A 24181-nucleotide genomic window follows, 5' to 3' on the forward strand; every position below is an offset into this window, starting at 1 on the left:
TACACGGCTTCTTTTGTGAGAGATATAACACAAAATATTGATAGCCTGATACATGATCTAAATACTGAGATCAGCGGGGAGGGGAATGTTGATAGATTGACATCGATTTTTACAATCTTTTTATGTGATCACGGAAATAAGTATTTTCGTAAAACAGCTAAAAAAAGAAATGTCGGATTTCATGATGGGAATAGGAAACAGGAATGGTTTGACGATTTGTGTTAACATAAATATGAAATATATAAAAATGCAGTGCGTTAATTTAATCTTAACCATTCTGATGTTGATAGAGCATCTTTGTATAACGCGAAGAAAGACTACAAGTATCAGTGTCGGAAGTCTAAAAATATATTCAACTATGCACGTTGTCGTAAAATGAATGATCTCAGACGAAAGACCCCAAGAGAATTTTGGAAAATATTTAAACCATCGAAGATGGTAAATGGGTCCGATAATATCACTAACGAGGAATTTCGAACTTTTTTTAGTAACCTCAAGGCTGCTTCTATTGACAATGTGTTATACGAGTATTTTAAGGTATCAGTCCCACTAATCATTGGGCCATTGAATTCTTTTTTTAATCATATATTGGACATGAAGTCATTTCCAAGGGCTTGGGCATCTGGTGTTATTATCCCAATCCATAAAAAGGGTGATCAATCAGATCCAAATAATTATAGGGGGATAACTCTTACTAGCTGTTTTTCAAAATTATTCACTGTTATATTGAATGAAAGATTAAAAGCGTGGGCGGAGGAAAATAGTATATTAACAGATGCACAATTTGGGTTTAAAAATAAGTACAGCAATGTGGATCCTGTTTTTATTTTGCATTCATTGATTCAAAAGCAGTTTGAAAGAAAAAAAAACTTTACTGTTGTTTTATTGATTATAAAAAAGCTTACGATTGCATTGATAGAAACCGACTCTGGTATAAATTTATTAAGTTGGGAATTGATGGTAAAGTTTTGTCCCTAGTAAGATCAATGTATAATGAAGTGAAACTATGTGTAAAACACTTGGGAACATTATCAGATTTTTTTAATAGTGACATTGGCCTGTTTCAAGGAGAGATAACCTCGCCGATAGTTTTTTCTCTCTTTCTTAATGATATTGAAATGCATTTACAAGAAAACCTTGACGTCGGAATTAACATTGACCATATTTCAATTTATTTGCTGCTTTTTGCCGACGATGCGGTTATTGTATCAGAGACTAAGGCAGGATTGCAGAATTTTCTAAATAGTTTACAATCATACTGTCGCAAATGGAACCTCACTGTTAATATAGATAAGACTAAGGTAATGGTGTTCAGAAAGGGTGGAAGACTAGGTATTAATGATAAATGGTTTTACGACAATAAGGAAGTGGAAATTGTTAGCTCGTTTAATTATTTAGGAATTGTATTTAGTAGTGGCGGTGCATTTATGCAAGCTACAAAAACTTTAGCTGGAAAGGGGTTGAGATCACTTCACTCTTTGATGGCGCTAGTCCGTAATATTAAAGTGCCAATAGATATAATGTTTGATCTGTTTGATGCATACGTATTATCAGTCCTTAACTATGGTTCTGAAGTCTGGGGTTATATAAATTCGGACGTGGTAGAAAGAGTCCACAAAAAGTTTTGTAAATGGGTATTAAATGTGAAACAGTCAACCAATACGTTGGCTTTGTACGGAGAGTTGGGCAGGTTCCCATTATATATTGAAAGACATGTAAGAATGGTTAAATATTTCTTAAAACTTCATATAGTCAAGCGAGATAATTGCATTTTAAATGTTATATTACAGGATCAAATGTATAGTGTTGAAAATCATTCGTCTACGAACTGGGCATCAAAGGTTAAGGAAATTCTCCAATCATCCGGTCTTTATGAAATATGGTTATACCCTGAGTCGGTAAAAATGGACGTATTTGTTCCCGTACTAAAAAGTAGACTCAGATATATTAATATCCGCAATTGGATGTCTGGGTTAGACTTGTCTCCGTCTCTAGATGTGTTTAAAGAAATTAAGACAAATTTTGAACAATCTTCATATCTCAGTCTTGTTGAAAATACAAAGTATAGAAGTATTTTATCTAAATTACGCCTTTCATCCCATAAACTTATTATAGAAATAGGTCGACACAATAAGGTTCCTAGGAATGAAAGAAAAAGTTCACTCTGTAATTTAAAAGATATTGAGGACGAATTTCATTTCGTCCTCAAATGTCCAGTATATGCGGACCTTAGACGTCAATATATTCCGAAGTATTTTTACACTCATACGAGTTTGGTGAAATATATTGTTTTAATGCAAAGTAACAACCAAACCACCCTAAGGAAGTTAGCGCTTTACTGTGATAAGTCCTTCAAATTACGTGATTCCTTAATATAGTATAAATTTTGCTATGTTTCTTTGGTATTTTGATTGTATCATAAACGGTAGTGTTTAAACATAAATCTGTAGATCCTTAGGACATACGAGATGTACATATTCTTTTTCCTTTTGTTTGCGTGTTTTTCCTTTTGTTGTTATTGTTGTTGTTGTTTTTGTTGTCTTTTTTTGTAATATTCATATCCTTAAACAGTAACCACAAAGTTGTATGTATCACGCAGCTTGAACCTTGCGGCTGTATTAATCAACGTTGAGAAGTATTTATATAGAGAGAGAAATTCATATAGATTTTTATAACACCGAAATCATTACCTTTTCATATTATACCTTAATATCGATGACATTCTTGTTATTGTTATACACACTCTCACAATATCTATATCAAACTTATGATTGATTTATTAATAGAACTTATGTTATATTTGTCACATGCCATGCATTGTTTCTATACATATTGTTGTGACGATGAGCTTTTTATGCTTAAGTCGAATAAAATTTATGTTCTGTTCTGTTTTGTATTTTACTAGACATGTAAGAATTGTAAAATATTTTCTTAAACGGATTAATTTAAAACAGACAGTTGCTTTTTATACAAAACATTGCAAAACCTTCGATACGATGCGGAAAATAACGCAAATTCAATCAAGTGGTGTTCTAATGTACGCACACATATCCGGAGTCGATTTATATTGATTATTTTATTCCTTTTTTAGAAGAAGATTAATCGACTCATTTATTGGACATTGGAAAACTTATATAAACTCATTAAGTTCATTAGTGTTAAACAGAGAACTACAATTCAATATTCATATGTCATCGTATATAAATAAATTGTATAGCTATAGACTTAGGAATATTATTGCTAGATTTAGATTGTCTTCTCATATGTTAAATATTGAAAAAGGCAGATATGTTAATATTGAAAGAAATCAACGTAAATGTATTTTATGTGTTCATAATGATATCGAAGATAAATATCACATTGTTTTGATTTGTCCGAAATATAATGGCATAAGGAAAAAAATATAACTAAATTTTACTATGCAAGACCAAGCATGGTTAAATTAATTCAATTATTAAACTCGGAAAACGCTGCATGTCTACGAAAACTAGCTTTGTATTCCAAACATACTTTTAAGCTACGATATACTGCTTTGAATAATAATGCTTAATTTTTAACATGTTGAAATCATTGATAGTTTATATATGTATAATGCACTCTCGCATCTATCAACTATTGCCATGCAATGTGTTATTGTAACAACGATGAACTGTAAATGTTAAAGTTAACAATAAATGTTCTGTTCTGGTCAATGATATATAACGTTCAAAGACAAAATGCAAAAACATATACAAATCATCATGATATCATTATAACCATCATGCACGCTGAATTGTGTGATTAACTTGGTTGATATTTTCCTTTTACTCTTTTATTCTTTCGATTTTTGAGTAATTTCTAAAAATTCTGTCAATGATAAAAAATCATTTAAAACGTGTTATACATTAAGCTATATATAGTTTGATTGTTTATGTGTGTGTATTCTATATTTCTGTTTTGTATTCATATAATATAACGATGAGCTTTTTATGTTTAAGTCAAAAATAAACTTTCTGTTCTGATCGTTTCTATCAATAGAGAAGTATACTATACATCATAGTATCAAATTCTTAACATAATAATGTTCTCGATCGTAACAAAGATGCATACTATAAATATTTACTTACATGGCATATTTTTTTCCTCTGTCTGAGGAAAAAGGGTAATACATTTTGTTTTGTTGGCCAAAAGCAAAAATATGGTTTACAGCAATGATTTCGTAGATTATGATGTTTTTGACATACAAAATGATATTCATCTCGATGACATTCATATTACAAAAGCTAAACATTCTATATTTTCTTGGAAAAAGATGCTGTCTTCCTGTTTCGATTAAAAGGTCATGTGAGGAAATGTTGTAACGACCGTTCTATATTTATTCATGTGCATACTATTTAGATATTTTCATGCTTGAGTTCATTTTTATACCAGCGATATGTTTCTAGTCTGTTCGATTCATTAATATCTGCATTCCATATATGTCAATTATTCTTTGTCGTATTATTTCGATCAAAATCATAATTGAATGTAAAATATAGAGATGGCGACGAGTAGTAAAGTTAATACTCGACGCTCGTTAGCGTCCATTGTTTGGTGAAAGGTCTCTAATTGGTATACAATAGAATTGTGTAGGTGAAAGTACCTCTATCGTAGACTTGCCTTTTTGAAATTGATTTTAAATAGTTTTTTTAAGACTGCTCCACGTCAATCTTTTAAAAAATATTTGAGAATTAAAGTTCGAAAAATATCAATGAGGGTTATTTCTCTATAGTTCTTTGGCTCGTCTTCATTGCTCCCTTTAAATGCAGGTACTAATTATCTTCCCTAAATGGATCTGGGATATTCTCCTGTTGTAAAGATGCGATTTAATAGTTTCAAGAGAAACGGTGATATATCTGTAAATATGGTTTTATAGATTTCAGCATTACAGCTTCATTAATCTGCCAAAATTTCCTTTTTATCAAGATTGTCATCGCAAATGTTTGCTCTTAATTTTGAGTTGTTAGTATAATCTTAAGTACTATATAGTGTTTTGAAATTATCATATAAATCCGACGCATTTTGATTCTCAGATTTTGGTTGACTTTTTTATATTCGTTTTTATTTTATTTCTAAAAATCGTTAAGGTTTATTTTGCTCAGGCTCTCATGGCTTTTTTGGAAGCGATTTTCTAGAAGTTGTATCATTTTGTTTTTTTGGCAGACCGACACAAAGACGAATTTGAATTATCTGTATTAACGAATTTGTTGAACCATCAATGTTTAATTAGAATCTATTTTTTCTACAAATCAAGACAATTGGTTACATTTGAATGACAAACTACTTTTAAGTTCTTCAATTTTGGATGGATTCCATTAAATTGTATTATCATTATTGATATTATTACTCTTACTATTATTTTTGGCATTATTTTTCCCCAACTGCTTTTTACAAGCGAAAACGATCCATGATTGATTCGAAAATTCGGTTGGATCTTGTATTTGAAAGTCTGAAACAGAAATATATTTTGAAGCTGAAGTATTTAATAATCCAATACGCCTGATTGATTCTTTTTGAATAAAATGTATATTCGCCCATACCTGATCGGTGTGCAGTCGACATAAAACATAAATATCAAACTTGGATTGACATAACTCGTTGAAGCGTTTACCTTGTGTAACTAGCACATAATCTTTTGAATCACGTGGTGGAATGTAAGCACAATCTGACAGCTGATTACCCGTCGAATGTTAGGTAATCTATGATTTAGAGCTACTGCCATAAAGATCCGCTGTAACCAAACATTTATTAAGTTGGTAATCCTTTTCAAAACCGAAAACAATCAAATTGATCATATCGTAATAGTTTACAGTTACTTTATCGGTTTTTCTCAGCAATAATTCAAAATATTTGCTAAATGATATGTGATGATAATATTCATTTCACGCGTTTCGTTAGTATAGCGTGAAATATTTGTCTTGGCGAAATGATAGTATTTGAATACAGTAGTGGTCAGTCTTGCACGAGGATTTCGTGCTATATTGGTATATTAGCGTGAAGAGTCATTCTACCAGTCGACTTCATTCAGTTCACTTCGTAACCTAAATTTTCACTTCAATATTTTTAGTAATTTTGTTTCACTGTTTTATATCCATATTTGAAACCAGACAAATGAATGAGGTTCGACATTCATACGTTGTGGATCGACACTTGGCAAACGAACACAGGTTTCCAGAGTTAACCGTCTCTGGTTTTGCCTGGCCGGTCGGTTGCACTGCATAGGACTTTGCCTGTGAATTTCATTGTGTTGTGCTCTACATAAATACATGTGCTCGTTTTATACTTACTTAACCTGGCTTCACGTCATCATCTAATAAACAACTCGTCTGGTATTGCACATTTGTGTTGTTGTTTTTAGGGTAAAAACGAAGTATAACAAAGACATTGGTATGCCACCGATTATTTCAATTTAAATGCTTAAATAAAAAATATAAGTATGTTTAGAAGTCAATGTGTCTGTTGAAAATATGATATCAAACTTATAAATACTGTCTAAAAGGCTATTATATAACTTTTGGTATTGAAAAACTATTGATATTCCGTGATATAAATCTTAATTATGACTTCTCTTGACTATGCACTATTGCCAAGGCGTTTGTTTAGCTTATTTGATCTCCGATCTAGGTGGCGAGCTGTGAAGCTATAGAAATGCACCAATATATCTTGTCTTTTAGTTTATGTGGCTTTCAATTGGTGATTGTATCATAATGCCTTTAAATAAGGAAAAGAGTTATGTAGATAGTCCGTTTATACAATTTAATCGGAATGCGTCACAATTAGGATAGAACAATGGTGACCATTCAATCAAAATGGATTTAAATACATGTCATATAACTATTTAAAAATAATTCTTATTTTCAATCGGTTTAATTAATAAATACATTGGCTAAGCACATTGTTTAAATGTGTTAGTAAGACAATGCCAATTTCTAATAGCAAAGCGTCTACTCTAAATGGCTCTGAACACGATACACGAGTACACAGAAAATGGCCCCTACTGTGACACCAGTGCGATTAACGCATGAACCACAGGATGGGTTAATAATGATAAACATTTTTAAACTAGTCCTTAAGCACTTTAAAATGACAAAGTTTGCGCACTGAAATGATTATCAAATTGACAAAATGTGGTCTACAATACAATGTTTACGTTTTCTAAAATAAAGACGGGAACCAAGATTAGCAGAGCGTATTCATAAAATGTCAAAATTACGCGGTGTACTTAAGTTATAATATAATATAACGTACTTTTCTTTATATTTCATCATAATAGTGGCCATCAATATTAAGTGTTAGAGGCTTTTATACATGTTAGCATATGCACAAACCATAAAATTTCTGATTGGTATATACCAGCTAACGTTTTACGGGCGTCAACATCACCTCTATCTAGTAGTTTAAGCTCCCAACAAAATTCCCCACACTGGTATAGAAACATCTGCGGTATAAGACCATTTATGTATTTTTATTCAAATAGTAAATCTACCCAAAGCGCCTTCATTGGTTGGGATCAGGTTTGAGCACTAGATTTCCGCTACGTGCCTTTGTCCGATCTTCGGGTGCCACATCGCGTCTTTATAATATTATGAAACCCATCCAGAGTCAACAAACTGGCTTATAATAGAAAAATACGTGGTTCACTAAGTTGGCCCTTGTTTGCTGATATAAGATGGTAGTTCAAGTTGTCCCCTTCGTACCAGTATCCGGTCTTAAAAAGTCAAACCACATCGTTCTAGTATTATGAACCATATTATTCATAACATATACTATTATATTATATTAATAACGAATGATAAGTAATTCACCATTCATCAGCCTTCATGAAATATTTCCTAATTTGCTGTTACGGTTATATTATTTATTAATACCTTGGATATATGTTATGTTTCGACGTAACCCGCATAGTTATTTGTTTTAAGCTGTGTTATTTATTGTTTTCATTTTTATCCGTTATCCTTCGTTGGTTAAAATAGGGCCTATATAAGGTTCATGTCGCTCACACATGGAGTGAACCTCAGTTACAGTGATTTATAAGTTGACTGCATTTTTAAAAGTTTCTGTAGATGCTCACTGTCATGCGATACACATTAGTCATTACTGATATCGAAGAATGAATTTGAATTTAGCAACTAAGCACTCAAGTTGATGGAAGGAAGATATTAATTATAACTGTTTTTTAAGTTTAGTCGACTCAAGTTATTGCAGATGTACGTGTATTACGTATTAAGTATGAGTAACTACGTTTATTGTCTTCGAATGAACATTTACATGTTAAAATATTATTTTTGGAGACAATATTTGATCTTGAGGATTTGGGGAAAAACTAGTTAGATATGCCGCTTGTAAACCATACACCATCAGATTAAAATGTTTGTTTTTGGTGAGGAGGTTTAACCCTGAACTGATATTGGTTTATCAGTACATGATAACACATTTCGACGTATTTTATGATTTTTGCCGTCCATTTGAACAACGGATTATATTTGCTTAACAGATTTCCGCATTTATGTCGGAATAATTTATTACAAGACGTTTCTTCGGTTTTTGTTTTATTTAAAGTGTTTCGTCTGAAATTTTTATCTAGTAGTAACCCAGAGCATTTTTATCTAGACATGAAGAAAACTTCTTGTTGTTATGGAAAACAGGTACCTTACTTTAATATATGAACTCATAGTAGATTCGTCATTTTGATGTTATTCTAAAATGTAATCATTGCATCAATATAAATGTTAATCAATACAAATAAAACATTAAAACAATTCTATATCATTATCTGAAATTCACTATCAACTAATGATAGATGACTTCTCTTAAATTTTAAATGTTGGTCAGTTATAAATAGGCAGGAAACTTGAAGCAGGAAACGACATGTTATATGTAAACCTATTTGTACCAGCATCTAAGGATTGAGGAGATATGGCGAAGTTACTGTTTACACTGCATATATCAATAGCAGATATTTATTTATCTACTTTGCAGAACATGTGTATCCCCTTGAGAACGAAACATTCTTAATAAGCTTGATGGATGAGAATAAATGCAACCCAAATTTCTAATTACATGACCAAAACAAATCCGATAATCCATTCAAATTATCGCAGGAAAAATATCATACGCCAAGAAATTGATTTTGTTGATCACTGAATATATATGTAATGTTATCACATAATTGCTTTATAATTCAATATACTTTTGTGTCTTGGCCATAATTAGATAGTTTGTAAATGGTCAAAGGCAAACATGCCGATTCGCCAATAAACTCGTGAAACTCTTAATCACGAAACTCTTAAACATCAATTAAAATTATAGAATTTTTGCTATAATCCCTTTAAACATTGATTTTGTTTTTGAACGACATTCATCAAATTGGTATTTCATATTCAGGAAAATTTATAAACTCTTTAGTTGACCAAGGGTCCATTCTTGGACACCTCATGTTTTATATATATAAATATATATACATCATAGGCATTCCCTTTAAAATACAAAATCTGATTGTCTTGTATATGGATTGTTTCTTACCTTATCATAATAATTAACGTAAATGCACAAAAAATAAATGTACGTAGAAACTATTCTTGCACTGCATATCAGAGTGGTGCGTATCGGAAATAAAAGCTATCACGTGTGAAAAAAATAACTAGACTTTAACTAACAGGTCCAAACAAGTATATTGCTTAGCAGCACAGATTTAACGTTTTTTACAACCTTTTTTATTTTTTGTACAGAAATGAGCAGAATATTTCGTAGTACTAAATATCTGCAAACCAGCGATAAAAGACTGCTGATAAAAGACCGCAGATTTTCATAGTTCCGTTCCTAAATTTATATTTAAAGCTAAAAGTGTTACTGACTGTTTACAACAAATGCATAAAACATCATATTTCGAACTTAAATAAAAAAAAATATCTGGGACCAATTTCTGTCTGAATTCTTATATGCCTTGTTGACATGCATTTTCACATAATTTGGCTCGTTCTAAAACAGTTGTCACAGCGTTCAATCTGTGAAATAACAGATTTAAAACGCGAATAAGAATTGTTTGAAAAAATAAAACGGATTCAATATATAAACCATTGGTAGTATCAAACAGCTAGCACACTAGCTATTTTTGAGAAATCATTACTATATCTTATACTGCAGCATAGGACATCGTCTCTAAACGAAGAAGATATCGCTCATTTTAGGCATACAAAACAATAGAAGAAACACATGCTTGTAGAATAAACGTTTAGAACTTTTACGAATAGATAAACATAAATCTAAAAACATGTAAGAATTGCTTTACAATATCAGATGCAAATAAAACATTGGATTTTTTGTGTAAATTCTGTTAGATACATATTAACAGATAACCTTTAATTGTATTTACGATATTATAGTTGTTTTAATTGATCGATATACTGTCTTAAATACATTGTATGTGTTCCTTAATTTACTGTAAATAGTTTATAAACATTTTATGTGATAACATGATGGTATCGATGGATTGATACAAAATAGTGTAATCTGTGAGTGTGCATGTGCGCGTGTGCGAGCGTGTGATACACGCGGGCATTCATATTTCTTATAAATGATTGATTTGTTTAATTGAAAATGTTTTATTGGACTAATTGACTTGCGTTTTGTTTGTTTGTTATGTGATGCTAGAAGTAGCCGGGAAAGCTGCGTTATTGGCCGATAGTATTGATAATTCTGATTTTGCGGTCACAATGGACTGCATATGCAACAAAATCAAGTATCAGTGTGACGTTATATCTATTTTTTAGAAATGCACAAGTTGAGCTCACTACGGCAGAACCAATTTTATATATACTACTCGTATCAGATGCTTAAAATTAAATATAAGTTAATTAAAATGTTCCTCATACAAAACGTATTGTCATTCAGGAACGGATGTTGTATATTGAGCAGAAATAATAGCCTAAAATCATAGTAAAACTTCAAAAAATCAATCTTTAAAAATGTATATTGATTGAGATAATGAAAAACGAATAATAAAACACCAAGTGTGCAACTGTTTGCAGTCTTTTTTGCAATGGGAAACTAAAGTATAATTTGTCAAACTATCTTTAATTGGTGCAATATTTAGGATATATTCAAGGAGCTTGAAATACCAAAACGTATGGTCCTCGACGTTTTGCTGAACCAGTGTCGAATGGTCCATTGTGAAGAAAGTAAAGTTTACTGATAAGTAAATAAACAGTTTTCGCAATCATTGTAAAATAAGTAAGACTCATATATTAAACAGTGAAGGCGTGTCACGTTGGATCTGAAATATACGGATTTCAAAACAATTTTTTAAGAAACGCAACATTTTGTGTTGTTTACCATTATTTTGATTCCTTTGATGTTAAAATTTCAGCCAACTTATATACAAATCAAGAACACTACCAGGCGGTCGGTCTTAAAGCTATTTCTGCATTAGCTAGACTTAGCTAACTTAATTTGTAGCCTAATTGTTTGTTTTGATAGTTTGTGTATATGTATTGTAAAACACATTTGAACGTATATTGCCATATGACAAGAGTGCTATATAAATCAGGTATAATAATAATAATAATAATAATAATAATAATAATAATAATAATAATAATGATAATAATAATAATAGTTGACTATCAATCAACTAGTGATTGATGAAATCCGATCAGGCGTTAACGTTCAATGCTGCTCATCTCTTTAACACAAAAGTATGTTTGGTACCATTGTCGATAAAACATATATTAAGTAATTTAGTTTCATCCTAGATTTCTTACAGGTAACCAATGGTTTCTACAAAACTTTGAAATGATGTACTGACTACTGAATGTAATATAATAATGTGCTTACTATCATGATACGAAATTATGTTAAATAAAACCAGTATCTCTATACTATGTTGATCTTAATGTGCGATTGCCTGTAATTATACATTTGGCTTCATTTAGTAAGAAACTATAGGCATAAGTATTCGTATATATTTTTAAGATTAATGCCGTTTGACTTCACGAAACTGTATTCATTTTATTGCATGTAATATTTTGTTTATTCCATGTTATACACGATTGGTGTAAAAATAATATTTGTCAACATTTGTTCAAATTGCTCGTTGTTTATATAATTCACAAAATTTAAGACGTCAATTTCACCCGCCATGCGGCCGTTAAAATAGCCATTTAATGCAACTATGCCAGCAGTGCTATATATTACGATTCCCTGTTCAATAAGATCGAATAAATATATTTAAAATTGTTTAAAAATAGTGGAATTACTTGATGGTAAAAATAGACTGCATATATATAAATCTTCGAATGCTGAAAGGACACCTAAACATATTTTAGTCTACAAAACAACATTTTTATGTATTTCAATAATTGTAATATTTTCTCTAAAACTATCCTTAAAATAATTGGAGATACCTCCCATTATAACGATATGTTCTTGTATTTTTATATTTAGTACCAAAGAAAGGCTCATAATGAAAATTTCCTATGTCTAAATTTATAGTATGTTTTTCTGATAGGCATGTCTCTGCTAAAATTACTATATCATATTCACATATAATGTTCACAAATTTAGTATCGCTAAGTTTTCTACGAAGTCCATTTATATTTCACGATCGACTGCAAATTACAAGTACTAATAAATTGGGAGCTATGTTTTGTTATATTAACAATTACGGATAATCATTAAGTCGTAATTATATAAAAAAATAACTTTTGAAATTATCACTTGACCTTTGAAACTGTGCAGATAATAAATGTTTTGCAAATCAATAATTAACTTACGACGTAAAGTAATCTTGAATGAGCATACACATAACGCACAATGACTATTGGTCGAAAGAAGATATGACCTTCTGGTGAAAATTTTCAATGTCTCCCAAAGGTCGCAAAGATGTTACCCAAAGGTCGGATTTGACCAAATACTTTGGACACTATTTACAAGCATTTTTAGTATTTTCTTACTGTGGCTCTACATCTGTTATTGAAAGTGTCATGTGGGTGATATTTCGTTTCTCATACATGCAAAATATTCACGTAATAAAAATATAAACCCATCCAGATGAAAACAATAAACAAGCAATCTTGATACTAATTTAGTACGAATATCTTAGGTTGTACCGAGTACTCTCGAGATTGCTCACCATTTGACATTTGTATTAATTCTTTTATTTGGAGAAACATTCAGCGCAATATTTTTATGTGATCATCAATACGCCTTATCAAAATACCTTCAGATTTATACCTGTCCATACAAGTAAAACGCTTATTAGATGAGTTTGACATACATATATGTAGCATAATGCAAATGTTACGAAAGTTGAATTGGAGATGTTAATCCAACGTGCTCATGATCAATGCGTATTATGTTGGTTTGAAGATGCTAATAATAGCAGAAAGTTAAAATCGTATGCAGTTATGAGGAAAAATTATATATATGAACCCAATCTTAACTATATTAATATTATGAAGTATAGAATAGCATTACCACGATTCAGGTGTTCTAAACATAAACTTATGATTAAAGAAGGTATATACAGAGGCATCGATTGAGCACAAAGACTGTGCACAAAGTGTAATATGCGTACTTTATGAAATATGTGCTGAAATATTTGTATTTAAATGTGCTATGTAAACTTTTTATATGCAATAAGGCCAGAGCTTTTTTATTTTTCGTTTTACGGGAAAGTTTTCAAAGTTAAGCGCCATGAGGAGGGAATAAAATTAAGAAAAAGATGTCGAAAAATGAGCGTCGAGAAAAAATAAATAAAAAAAGATGGATTTTTCGTATTTTTTTTCTTTTTTTCGGAAACATTTAAAGAATGTATGTTTTGAAGTTGTGCACTCTTGTTTCGTACTCCATACTGCCTGTTGTATAATAGATCTGTATAATAATGTCAAAACAAGAAGTCGTTTTCACAAGTAGCCTCAATCATGCACCATTGAATTGTAACCAGCCCCTCCCCCAACCCAGGTCTTGAGAATAGCGGAGACTTTGACTTTCAGTCCAGCTAAACCTTGGTAAAACCCTGTCCTGCGTAGAGACAGACGACAGTCTACTGGTCAAATCCACGCCAATTCCCCTGCACCCTGAGGTAAGGCCCATTCCCCACTATTTTCGGCGCAAAATCGAAACCACCGCATTCTCTCAGCACCGTGGGGCCACCTGGAAGGTAAATAACCGCTCATTTCTCCCGTTATCCCCTTTATACCCCCGGACCTAGGGGCCGTGGTTATAATTGACTGGTACATAACCTGGTGCATAATGCACGTTTAAGGAACTTATTTCAACATTAATTTTGGATATTCATTTTACTCCTAAACGCCACAAGTCAACTGATTCACACCATTCATGTAAATATATTCTTCAACTGTAACTCCACAGTATTTAACGCTGCACTTTTAAATAAAAATTAGTAAAATTGCACATAAATTATTATATATGCATGATTTTAATATGAGCATATATACTTTTGTCGTGCTTTTTATAGTCACTGAAACTGCACCGGCAAAACATAAGGCATCTGGCATATTGTTTGTGTCTAAAATGTTGATTAATATCATTGTGGGTACATATATTGAGATAAACAACACATCTAAACAAATTTAATGTCTTTGATATACAAGAAAAGAAACAAGGTATGTAACTCAAACTTACCAGAGGTCACAGTAGAGTCCATTTATATCAGTTTCTTAATCAACATACAAACAATCCATTTTAAAATGAGTGACATGAAAAGAGGAGCCAATGCCCATTAAAATGGTATGCGATATGTTGGTATAACTTAATTGTCTTTAGAAAAACAAGCCAAATCCAATGTCACATTCTCGTCTTTTTCTGTAGTCGGAACAGCAAATTACAATTCTCAGTGTATCCCCGTGTAAACAGGTCTACACACAGAAATATTTTAGAGATCTTATGCTTTGGTATAAATATCACAAAATGACAAACGCACTGATTTTATGAACAACAGTCTTCCAACTAAATCCACTTTAAAATTTCGTAAAGGCGGCCACTTTCCTTGCAATCGCTTAGATGATGATAATAAGCAAGTTTTATTTTTATCATCACATATAATATGCATGTGATATCACAAAACAATGAAACACATTACAGTTAAAATCATAAGCAAGAAGCGCCGGCTTCCGCCATCTTGGAAATTATGCGCGATAATTTGTTGTTGTTGTGAAATTAGCAATAAGTTAAAAAAAACACTAAATTTTATTTTCTATAGGAGATCAAAAAACGGGCGGCGGAAAAAATAAAAATAAAGTTAGGAATTTGAATCTTTTTCTTATTTGGGTTTTGCAATATTTAGGTACGGCGCTCTCGTAAAACGAAAAATCAAAAAATATCTGGCCTAAGATATGAGCAAACCAAACAGGCGGGTCCGTGTAGATGCGTACGTGCGTGGGTGCGTCAGTGTTTGCGTCAGTGCGTCCGTTCGGCTTATTAACACTATAATTTGAACATGCAAGGAGGATAACGAGTGTCAAGATTATAGTCTTAGCTTTATAATAATGAACATTTCTAGAAATAGCGAAGAATGATAATTATTTTGGTTTAAAAAGAAATATATATCTCAACACATTAACATAATTATAAGACAAAAAGAAAATAGTAGCTCGATTAGATAAAAAGGTCTTTATTATTTATCACGTACATAAGTGCTGAAATAAGTTTATTTATGCAAATATCTTGAATAGCTTAAACACCATAGTCATATGCTTCTTTTAGAAATGATAAATTATTCTTTAATCAACAAGTTATTTATTACAGCAGTACAAGTAAGTCCAGTATAAATGCGTACAAAAAAACGCTATGGCGTATAAAAAAGGATAATTTCGAACAAAATATTACAAAAATGCTATTCAAAGTACATGCAAAATACAGATATAATTCGTTTAGTCTGTATAAGATTAAAACAACATCAATCTTATTTTGGTTACGATGTGATGTATATGTAGTCTTAGGTGTCAATATATTTCCACCTTTTTTGTGGCGTCTCTTCTTGTGTTCTGGCTTTTAGTGACGTTAAAGCTTTACGATCACTTCTGATTTATCTCTTGCTAAAATCATTTTTCATACAACATTTAAGAAACATAGCAATAAGTCTTATAAAGAAATATGCAAAACATGTTTTGTGGCATACTTCTCACTAACTACATTCCCTGCTTTGGGAGGGTTTCTGCATGTTGCCTAAAATACATCAAGGCAAAATCTGCATTTTTAGTAACGTAATAATACTGCCCTGTATCACACATAAGTCTTATTTATTTCATTATATTTCATTATATTACTGACAATTTCTTATTTCAATATGAAATATTCATGAAAACACACACCTTCCCCACAATTGTTTAGTTTTTGCTGCCCGACATTTTTTAAGGAACATTTTATGTGACTGCGCAAAACAACTGGAGCCAGCCAATTCTTTGAAGGTTTGTGTAATTTTCCGTCTTAGACTTATGCTTTATGGCTGGTTGTTGGTACATTCATGTTTTCTGTTCTTTTTAATAATAGTCAGTGTTCTCTGTGGCATCTTGTTAGGAAGAGGCAGTGCATTTTTTCTTTAAATCATATAAATTTGACTTCCCAAACCTTTTCGGTCAGAAACGATCACAATCAATGATGAATTAACCAATACAAAAATACTGCCATCTAACTAGTATGCTTTCATCAAGGCTTCAAATTATAAACAATGTGAACTATTTGAGTTATAAACGATTAAACCCAGCTGATTGTGAAAATGCCGATCACCAGACGGTAGGTGGAGTCGAGATAACAGGACTGACTAATCAACAACCGGATCCGCTAATGCGGTACGCATCTTCTTATAAAGAAATCTATGTAAACACCCTGAGAGGTAAAAAGTCTTAACCGATAAATCAATATACAACCCCATAAAAATGCACTGAAGATAAGTATGAAAGTTATATTATGCAAGTTCACTTTTTATGCTTCATGGCATTCGAAATCATTTTTTTCTTTTGCTAATAAAAGTGAATTTGCTGTTATATGTATCTTTATAAATGTATATGTATTTTGAAATATAACTTGAACTTATTTTTTTTTGTTGCTTTTTCTTGTGAATAAAGATATGGTTTCCCTATTCTTTGTCTAATACATTTGACTTAATCATTAACCTAATAATAACAATTTCAATGTATGAACGCTTCAAATATATGTTTATTTATTTGCATTTAAATGTTTCAAGCTTATTTAGATTGAACCCACTATAGGCGCTATAAAATGCTGTTTAAATAAAATAAAATTATATCGTCCGCATAACAATGTTTACATTTTCTAAAACGAAGTGGGTAACCAAATATAGCAGAGCGTACTCATAAGGGGTCGCTGTTTAATAATTACTTCCTATACGGACGTCAAAATCACCATCTTCTAACTAGTTTAAGAGGCAATTCTAGTTCTTCACATTTGCACAAATGCGATTGTATCAACTGGTAAATGTTTAACCAATACTTTGAGCGAATAAGCCAGGACACGGTGCCTTTGGGTGCCATTATTTGCTTATACCAAGTATTAGCCCTAGATGTCCCATACGTACCGGTACCCAGTCTTTAGGCGTCACACCACCCCAACTAGTAGTATTTACCCCCAACAAAAATCCACACCCTGGCTTATAAAGGAAAACTCTGTGGTCCTTGACACTTAAAGTCATTTTGAGTAGACCTACCCGATCCTCCCTTATTGGTTCGGGTCCGGATGGTAAATTAATGTCACCTATTTGCCTGTATCCAGTTTCCGGAAGTTACATTGCGCACTTATTATCCTCCCAGCCCAGTGTCCACATACTCGCGTATAAAAGCAAATTCCGCGGTTCCAGACATTAAGACTCATTAGAAGTCAACTTGACTCAAAGCTGGCCCTTATTGGCTGGTATCAGATGGTAGCCCTATATGTTCCCTACGTACCAGTACCCGGTCTTTGTGCGTCACATCACCTCCATCTAGTAGTTTCAATCTTAAAATTTGCATATATACCTATTTCGTTTAATTATGTAAAGGATAAATTTACACCGTTGCCCATATCGCTATTTCTGAAAAAGGGTATAGGCGTAGACAACTTTAGTATATATATCTAATATTCACATGTTATTTAGCAATTCACCATTAAACAGTCTAAGTCATTTTTGTCTAACTGGCTCCTACGATGATATTATGTGCTAATAACTTGGTTATACTTTTTATTTCGGCTTATCCAATCTAGTGATTGGCTTCTGTTTGTAGTTATCATCTTTTTCATTTGTATCAGTTATTATCACTTGATCAAAAAGGGGCCTATTGTTTCATGTGGCGCTTGTACCCCCTAAACATTCAGCTCAGTTTGAGGTTTAAAGGTTTTTTTCCTGAAGTAATTAGTTAAATCAATACAAAATGATAAATTCAGACGGTTGGCTTCCTTTTAGACAATAAATTATGCTTGGGAAATAAAAGGTGCAGGGGCTGCTTCCCAATTAAACTGCATGTTTAATTTAATTAAAAAAAAACAACAGAAACTTATTAAGTTATAAAATGTAATCGAATCAAATGCATGAATATTTTATTTCTGATACAAAAGTCAGCTTTTAAATTAAGCTATGCATGTAATTTTGAAAATCTTGTTGTTCAACTGTACGACTTGTTAGGGGGCATTTCTACATCTTAAATTAAGAAAAATCATTACAAATGAACTATATATGTATGTAAAAAATAAAATATAATATGCATGCAAAACTTGATTTTGAACACATTGATTTTACGATTCGATTTGTGAACAAAGATCTGTGCACTTAATTAAAAGAATACCCGATTAGTTTTAGCAATATTCTAATGCATTCAATTAGACCACTTTTTTCTAATATAATAGTTAATCAATATAAATACAACATAATATTCTCGATTGTTATATCTAATATGCAATAACACCCTAATGATGGCTGACTTCACTTTAATTTGTAATGCTTATGTGTTAGGCTGGAAACTCGAAGCAGGAAACTAACTGCTAAATGTATCAACTTATCTGTACCAGCATCTTAAGGATTGGGGGAAAATGGCGAAGTGTATGTTTATACAGTAGATATCAATAACAGTGTTTGTTTATCTACCGTTGAGAACGTGTCAAATCATTTGAGAACGAACCATACTTAATCAGCTTAAACAACCTAATCTCTTTACCCAAGTGATGATGCTATGCGTTAGAAATACCGTTATCAAACCTCTGATGAATGAGAATGAATACTAATCCAATGTCTAATTACATGACCAAAACAACTCCAATAATCCTTTCGAATGCAGACAATTAATTTCCCCATCCGGATGAAAATATCATAGTATGTGAATAGGTTTATCACGAAGTTCTTAAGCATCAATTAAAATATATAATTTTTAGCTATAAGTCCTTAAAATATTTAATTTTGTATTTGAACGATAGACATCAAATTATTAAGCTTGAAATGAATATTCACGAAGATTAATAAACTATGTAGTTCTCAATTCTAGGACTCATCATGTTTCTTATGCATGAATGTAAATAGCATTACATGTACCTTTGAAATACAAAATATGATTGTCCTGTATGCGGATGGTATTACAAGCAAGAAATTGAATGTTTGCAGAAAATAAACTTAAACAGCTTGTTTGCTGTCTTTTTGCAATGGAAAACTAAAATATATTTTGTCAAACTATCTTATATGTATTGCTATGTTCATTATTCGGGAACTAAGGGACAAATTCAGAACAGCCGCTTACACTAACACTCCAACCACATTCCCGCAAGGGACACTGAAGTGACTTTAGTGGTACAAGGGGGATGAAACTCAAGAGATATGTTCGTAATCACACGCCTTACTAACACTCCACTTCATCACGTCACCAATACAATAACAAATACATGTACTTGTTCATGATCATTTCGGATTATGGTGGTGTTTTCAGTAAACATAAAAAATATGTTTATATAAGATTTGGGTACCTTATTGTTAGAAATGGTGTCAAATAAAAGACAATTACTATTATAATTTGAAATTAATATTTTAAAACAATCGCTTGAATAATTTTTTTGGAAATACACAAAATGATGCAAAACGCATTGAAATGCACGTGTGTGTGTGTTTTAATATGTAGCCGTTATGCAATGTATCACGTTAATTAATGTGTTTTCGTGTATAAATTTATTTTTTGTTTGTTTGCAAAAACTGTTTTTTAGCGTTTAAAAATACTAAATGTTAAGTCGAAAACACATGGACAGAATAAGCGAATGAATCGGCTTCGGGTGTGAAAATAACACATCGGAGTGAATAACAACTCCAGTGATGTAGGATTTTTTTATAAAAATAATAATAATAATAATAATAATAATAATAATAATAATAATAATTAGAAGAAGAAGAAGAAGAAAAAGAAGGGGAAGAAGAAGAAGAAGAAGAAGAAAAAGAAGAAGAAGAAGAAGAAGAAGAAGAAAAAGAGCGATAATAATAATAATAATAATAATAATAATAATAATAATAATAATAATAATAATGATAACAATACTAATACTACTACTAATACTAATATTACTAATAATAATCCAACTGACTTTTTTGGGAAAGACATATCAATGCCCTGATCACGCTCTGTAATAAAAATGTTGCGTAAAACCTCAAAGCTGCAATGTACGTGATGTTAGCGGCCTATCGGCATGTCGGCCAAGCGGCGTGAAGTAAGCGGACACCTAAAATTGCTTCCTAATTCAAAACATTATATATGCGCTTTCTTTTAAAACAATAACTAATCTTATCTTCCTATTCACCAATCAATATCCTTAAGCGAATACCGGCATTTTCCCTAAATGGATTGGTGATCAAATTTGTTTTATACTCGCATTAGAGTGTTGATTGTTTCGTAAACAAGTATTGTTTAAGAAGCAAACACATATAAAATGATTTGTGTTAATCTATGAATACATATGCTTTGATTAATCATTGTTTTCATAAAATGAAACGAATGTTCAATTGCATTGAAGTAGAGAAGTAGGACGCTAGGCCACCAACTTCTCTCCGCAAGGCCGCTCGTTCCCAGATAATATTCAAGAGACCGGGATAATCCATTGAAGTACATTTTACTTCAATAAGGTGGACTTCAAAAGGATGCAAAAATCACATATTTGTTTTTTTTTTGCTGATCTCAAACGCTCAGCAAACTTGATGGATGCAATTCATCGATGGCTGCAATAAAATGCAGCTTCATGTACGTGAATTAAGCGGCAAAGCGGCGTGAGGTAAGCGGCCAAGCGACGTAAATTAGCGGCCTTGCGGCCTAGCGGCGTGAAGTTGGCATCCTAACGTCCTAAAAAATTTCTCTATCTCAAAGAAATTGTGCATGTGTTTAATTGGAAACTAATGATAAATCAATGTTTTATTCACAATTATATTATAATAGCGGCCTTATATTATTTCTTATTCAAAACATTTTTATATTAGTTTTTTCTAAAACAATGCTAAAACCATTGGGTTTTTTATGCAAAATGCAATACTCTGGAGCGATTATTAACATTTGTTTCAAAAACTTGATCGAGCAATCTAGCGCCATAGCAGCGTAAATCTTGGGGCCTGACGGCCTGGTGGCCTAGCGGTCTAAAATTCCGATACCACTCAATCCAGCAGCCTAAAAAATAAGGTAAAATGCTAATATGTTCGTAAGAACGTTGACCTTTGAATAGAAACATCGTTTATCATTGTTGAAAAGAACGCATATTAAAAGTTTGAAATATTGAAATACGAAACATTGTTAGGCCGCTAGGAAGCAGGGCCGCCAGGCATCAAACTTCATGCTTCTAGGCCGCTAACTTCACGTACATGGTTTTACGCAACATGTTCATTTCAGACCTTGGTCAGAGAAATAATATGTATTTTCCAGCCTACATTCAGTTGGATTTACGTTATCATTATTATTATCATATAATGACATTATTATTATTATTATTATTATTATTATTATTATTATTATTATTATTATTATTATTATTGTTGTTGTTACCGTCATCATCATCCGGTCATAGGCTGCCTACATTTCTTGATTTGCTTTCAGTCCGAGATGTAATTTTCTTTAAAAAGTAGTAATTCGTTTAGTATTTCCATATAATGTGCTTTTTTATAACGTCTTAATTTATTTTCAAACTCTAAGACCACTTTATGCAGACTATATTACACTATTCGAATACATATCCATATCACGTGATACTATTGAAAACGGTTATATTTAAAAAAAAAAAAACAACAACAACAACAACAGAAAACGAATTTTAACGAATTTTAGAACTGTTCTTTTAAATATTCACAATCCAAAACATATGTTAACATTAAAAATACTGTAAACACCACCATAGTGAAACAGATAATCCGATATGATCATGAAAACATACATGTATTTGTACTGAATTGGTCATTTGATGAGATGGAGTGTAAGCGAGGCGTTTGAAAACAGAAAGATCTTTTAAGTGTCACTCCATTCATTCAACTCAAGTGATCCCTTGAGTGTCCCTAACGGAATTGAGGTTGGAGTGTGAGTGAGAGTGCATGTTCATTCGGCCCAAATTTTAAAGAAGATTTTTAAAATAAGAATAAAAAAGAACATGGAAATCCTTGTACCACACAGGGCCTGTCTAGAGAGCAAAACCTTAATTTGAACAAACTGTGTAAAGCACCATTACACCATGCTCAAAAACTTTATTTCAAGGGTCTGCGACTTGCGGTTTCAGGAAATTTTCTTTATTTTTATTACTTCAGACGCTATTTACTAAGGCCAAGGCATGCTTTTGCCAAAGGAATATTATTTGATTTTTGTTAGTTAACAGCAAAAATATGAGGCTACATACAACTTATCAAAATTCTTGCCCTTGTGATTGAGAGACATCTTGGGCAGGCCAATTTTTGGCAACAAAGCAATCATTTTATGTTGTTGTTCAATTGGCATTGAAAAAAAAAATTAACGCACGGAAGAGTGAACACCGCCTCCCGCACTCATCCACCAATACTTGCACGTGTCTTCTAGGGGAAGGCCTTGATCTTAGGTAAAACCAAACACACGTTCAAAAGCATGCCAATACGAATATCTTAGTGTTTGGTTTACAGCCATAGTCAGGCGCGTAGCTAGCCCTCTATTGATAAATGTGCTTGCACCCCCCCTCGGAACATTTGTAAACCACGGTGCAATCTGGTTAATTCTGGTCGTTCTGAGGTGCTTTATTAAGTATTTTGAAATAAACATCAGGTAGTCAAGTATGCGTATTGCAACGTTGTCTGTTTTGTGTCAATATGATATGGATTCAGCCGAGTACTCGTATATCTATATTTACGCGCCTGATAGTCCATTTAACTCTGAATTTTACTAACCTGTGACGGATATCGACCGACACTTGTTTCCGAGAACAAGATGCTGGAAGACAGATATATGTGTATAACGTCCAAAATAGACCTACAGTACTACTGTGAACATTGCAGTGTAATGGGGATTTGAACGTATGTACAAGGTAATATTATGATGCACACCAATTGCTTGGTCCGGGGTTGTAAGAATCCAATTCAAGCAGATAATAAGTGTCATCTTCAATGTTACGATATACACTTTTGCAAAGAATGGTTGTTATTGGGTTGATTGTTAAAACAAGAAGTGCAAAATGCATTGTTTGCACAATATCACAGACGGCGAATTTTGTCACCACATTTTCACAACCCATTCCTGAACGTAGTAGTCTGGGTCTGTTTCAGCATTGATTCAAACCCGCCACTACTAAATAAAGTTGAAAATGCGCGAAATTTGAATTAGCTCGTGAGACAAAGACATTCTGCAGGTCACAACTATGTTTGGTTGTACCTGCTATAACCCCGTTATTGCACTTTGGACACTTATTCATCAAAATTTTATGAGGATGTGTGTACTGTTGCATTAAAAATCATAATGTTTTCATACTTTAAATGTTATATCTAATGTGCATGCCCTACTAAAACGGGCCGGTGTTTTTTGAGCGCCTATTTGACATGTACAATGATGACCTTAACCCTAAACAAAAAAAAAACATGAAAGTTATTTATACGGCCGCTTTTTAGAGTCATGATCGCGCCATGGATTTAATAAAAATAAATACCCTGTTAAATACATCTGATAAGTTCAATTCAAATTGACGAAAGTTGTGCATT

This window comes from Mya arenaria, chromosome 8, assembly GCF_026914265.1.
Source record: "Mya arenaria isolate MELC-2E11 chromosome 8, ASM2691426v1".
In the NCBI taxonomy this organism is placed as follows: Eukaryota; Metazoa; Mollusca; class Bivalvia; order Myida; family Myidae; genus Mya; species Mya arenaria.